This window comes from Capra hircus, chromosome 12 (genome assembly GCF_001704415.2).
Source record: "Capra hircus breed San Clemente chromosome 12, ASM170441v1, whole genome shotgun sequence".
Lineage (NCBI taxonomy): Eukaryota > Metazoa > Chordata > Mammalia > Artiodactyla > Bovidae > Capra > Capra hircus.
Window position 1 is genome coordinate 18481239 of NC_030819.1, and position 4612 is coordinate 18485850.

The 4612-nt window shown below is 44.4% G+C and overlaps 1 pseudogene; it reads right to left on the reverse strand.

Annotated features, from left to right (window-relative positions):
* LOC102172551 lies at window positions 1445–2708 on the reverse strand (annotated as a pseudogene).

Consider the following 4612-nt stretch of genomic DNA (forward strand, 5'->3'; position numbering starts at 1 on the left):
ATCATTTCAAGTGTACCACTCAGTTCTGCAAAGTATCTTCACATTATTGTACAATCAATCTCCAATCATTTTTCACCTGGAAAAACTGAAACCCTATAGTGAGTAAACAATTTCCTTCTTCCTTTATTCAACCCCTCTCAACCACCATCCTACTTTGTCTCTCTATGGATTTGACTACTCCAGATACGTCCCATAAGGGGGATCATACCTTATCTGTCCTTCTGTGACTAGATTATTTCACTTGACATAATATCCACACAGTTCATCCATGTTGCAGAATATGTCAGAATTTCCTTCCTCTTTAAGGCTGTATTATATTCCATTGCATGTATAGATCACATTTTGTTTATCCATCCATCTATTGATGGACACTTGGGCTGCTTCCATCTTTTAGCTATTGTGAAAAATGCTGATATAAACAATGTATACATATCTCTTGGAGACTGCTTTCATTCATTTTGGGGCATAAACCAGAAGTGGAATTGTTGTATCATATGGTAGTTCTGTTTTTAATTTGTTAAGGGACTATCATACTGATTTCTACAGAGACTGCATCATTTTACGTTCCTACCAAGAGTGAGCAAGGATTCTAGATTCACCACATCCTTGCTGACACTTGTTATTTTTTTGGTTGGTTGTTTTTGGACGATAGCCATCAATGAGCAGTATCTCACTGTTGTTTTGATTTGCATCTCCTTAAGGATGTGTGATGATTTGAACAACAGATGATTTGAGCAACTTTTCTTGTGCTTGTTGGTCATTTTCATACATCTGTTTTGGGGGAACGTCTCTTTAAGCCTCTTGACCACTTTTTAACTGAGTTGTTTGTTTTCTGTTTAGTTCTGGTCATTCTTTACATATTCTGCAGAGTAACCATTTATCAGATTATATAATTTGCAAATATTCTCTCCCATTACATAGGTTGCCTTTTCACTCTGTCCATTGTGTTCTTTGATGCATAGAACTTTTTAATTTTGATGGAGTCTGATTTATCTCTTTATTTTTTATTTTTTTGACATCTTATTCTTCAATAAAATCAGGGGCCTCCAGGGGTATAATCTGGAAGCAGAACTGTGCTAAACACTATTGCTGATGGACTGCAAGCCAGTGGAGCCCTTGGTGAAACCAGCCTAAATAATACATAATACAGTATAATCTCTCGGTTCTGATTCATACAAAAATTACAAAATATTCCCTGCCCCAAATCCTTACATTATGAAAATGAAATAAAACCCTAGAATGAGGTGGTTTTATAGATGTATTAGCCTGGAACACACAGTAAAGCTGCCTTCTGGACATGGCTGCCTCCAGCCAGCAGCTCCAGGCCAAGGTGGTGGTGCAGGTCCGGGGAGAGGGGTCTCTCCTGGGACAGGACGCCAGGCGTCCTGGAGCCCCCGGCCCTGCTCCCTGGCGCAGGCGCATCCCAAGCAGGGAGCCGCAGCACTCAGTAGCCCCGACATCTCCGCTCTATCTTGGGCAGGCGGTACTGTTTCAGGCTGGGCTTGACGTTCTTCTGCGTGTCTGCCTTCTGGGCTCCACTGACGCATTTCAGGGGTCTCAGCACTGGCACCTTCGGGCGAACACTGACTGCAGTGCTGGGCTGGAGTACGAGGATAGCTTGGCTGCTCCCGACAGCTGGAGCCTGGGCAGCTCCATCAGGTAGCCGGGTCCCTGTCTCCGGGGCTGGTCCTCCTCAGGCCTCGGGGGTGCTGTTTCTGCTTCTGGCCCTCCTGTGCCGTCTGCCAGGTGTTGCTGAATAGTTCTGGTGCCATGGGGCGTTTGGAGAAGACAGCGGGGGGGGGGGGGGGCTTTCGCCTGTCCTTGGCCAGAGCTTGCTTCTCAGCAGCCCTCTGCTCCTGGAAGGTGGGGTGCTGCAGACCTGGTGGGCAGTGATTCTCTCGTCAGGCTCAGAGGCCACCACTTCCGTGCAGGAGCGAGAGCCATTGCGGGGACAGGTTGGTTGTCAGTAGAGGTATCCCTGATCCCTTTTTAAAAGGAAAATCAAAACTCATAGCTCTGGACTGTTTGAACTTGGCGAGGGTCTTCTCCGCAGGCGTGCCCATGACGTCGTGGATCCTTGAGATCTGGACCAGCTCGTTGGCTCTAGGGAAGAGAGGCTGCAGGCTGGCCATCTTGCAGAGCTCACAGCCCGCGGTCCACAGGTCCATCGTGTAGCTGTAGAAGCCATGGGTGAGCAGACACTCAGGGGCCCGGTACTGGCAGGTGGAGAGGTGCTGCATGTAAGGCTGCTTAGAGTAGACGCTCCGGCACGACCTGAGGTCCCCTGATTTCAGGACATCCTGCTTTGTTAATATATCTTCTGGTTTTACATCTCTGTGAAATATTCCATTTCTGGGCATGTGATCCAGAGACTTACACAGCTGGTAGTATAGTGCTTTTTTTTTTTTTTTCCCCTGATAATCGGTGTCTTCTCCCTCACAAATATTCATGTCCATAAGTTCACATGTTAGTGCAAGAGAACCAGATTTTCTGTCAAAAACCGCTTTGTGCAGTCCGAGAATGTTTGGGTGTGGATTCAGGCGTCTCGGTGCTTGTATCCCTCGCAGATTGTTCACTTGCTCAGTGCTTTCAAAATGCTGTTTCACTTGTTTACATGCATGGTAGTTTCCATCTCTCAGGTTCTGCATCTTAGTAACTTCAGAAAACATTCCCTCTTGTATTTTGTCAATTGCTTTATAGTTCTGCATCCTGGATGCAGAAGCCGGAGACAACTCCTTGCCGGTACTGGTTGGAGAAGAAAGGGATAGAAAGTGGAGGCCCTGGCTTCCACTCCTTAGAGGCAGGATCCCAAACAAGGACCTTCGCGGTGGTCCCTAGATGGAGAGCATTAGGATCTGGCCACCATGTGTATCCCTATCACCTTGGCCTGATTTATCTCTTTATACTTTTATTGCCTACATTTTTGGTGTCAGATCCAACATATTACTTAAATCCAATGTCATGAAGGACTTAGGTCAAATTTATCTTCCTCACAGAATCTAGAGCTCATGAATTACTTCCATTTTTGTTGACTGAATGTTTTAAATGTTAAGTACCAACCAAATCTTCATAGGGGCCTAGAGGAGCTATCCCACATTGAAGATCAGGAAGGGAATGGCAAGGAACTTCAGTATTCTTGCCTTGAGAACCCCATGAACAGTAGGAAAAGGCAAAATGATAGGATACCAAAAGAGGAGCTCCCCAGGTCATTAGGTGCCCAATATGCTACTGGAGATCAGTGGAGAAATAACTCCAGAAAGAAGGAAGGGATGGAGCCAAAGCAAAAACAATACCCAGCTGTGGATGTGACTGGTGATAGAAGTAAGGTCCGATGCTGTAAAGAGCAATATAGCCTAGGAACCTGGAATGTCAGGTCCATGAATCAAGGCAAATTGGAAGTGGTCAAACAAGAGATGGCAAGGGTGAACGTCGACATTCTAGGAATCAGCGAACTACATGGACTGGAATGGGTGAATTTAACTCAGATGACCATTGTATTTACTAGTGCGGGCAGGAATCCCTCAGAAGAAATGGAGTAGCCATCATGGTCAAAAAAACAGTCTGAAACGCAGTACTTGGATGCAATCTCAAAAATGACAGAATGATCTCTGTTCATCTCCAAGGCAAACCATTCAATATCACAGTTATCCAAGTCTATGCCCTAACCAGTAATGCTGAAGAAGCTGAAGTTGCATGGTTTTATGAAGACCTATAAGACCTTTTAGAACTAACACCTAAAAAAGATGTCCTTTTCATTATAGGGGACTGGAAGGCAAAAGTAGGAAGTCAAGAAACACCTGGAGTAACAGGCAAATTTGGCCTTGGAATGCAGAATGAAGCAGGGCAAAGACTAATAGAGTTTTGCCAAGAAAATGCACTGGTCATAGCAAATACCCTCCTCCAACAATACAAGAGAAGACTCTACACATGGACATCACCAGATGGTCAACACCGAAATCAGATTGATTATATTCTTTGCAGCCAAAGATGGAGAAGCTCTATACAGTCAACAAAAACAAGACCAGGAGCTGACTGTGGCTCAGATCATTAACTCCTTATTACCAAATTCAGACTCAAATTGAAGAAAGTAGGGAAAACCACTAGACCATTCAGGTATGACCTAAATCTAATCCCTTATGATTATACAGTGGAAGTGAGAAATAGATTTAAGGGCTTAGATCTGATAGATAGAGTGCCTGATGAACTGTGGAATGAGGTTCGTGACATTGTACAGGAGACAGGGATCAAGACCATCCCCATGGAAAAGAAATGCACAAAAGCAAAATGGCTGTCTGGGGAGGCCTTACAAATAGCTGTGAAAAGAAGAGAGGCAAAAAGCAAAGGAGAAAAGGAAAGATATAAGCATCTGAATGCAGAGTTCCAGAGAATAGTAAGAAGAGATAAGAAAGCCTTCTTTAGCGATCAGTGCAAAGAAATAGAGGCAAACAACAGAATGGGAAAGACTAGAGATCTCTTCAAGAAAATTAGAGATACCAAGGGAACATTTCATGCAAAGATGGGCTCGATAAAGGACAGAAATGGTATGGACCTAACAGAAGCAGAAGATATTAAGAAGAGGTGGCAAGAATACACGGAAGAACTGTACAAAAAA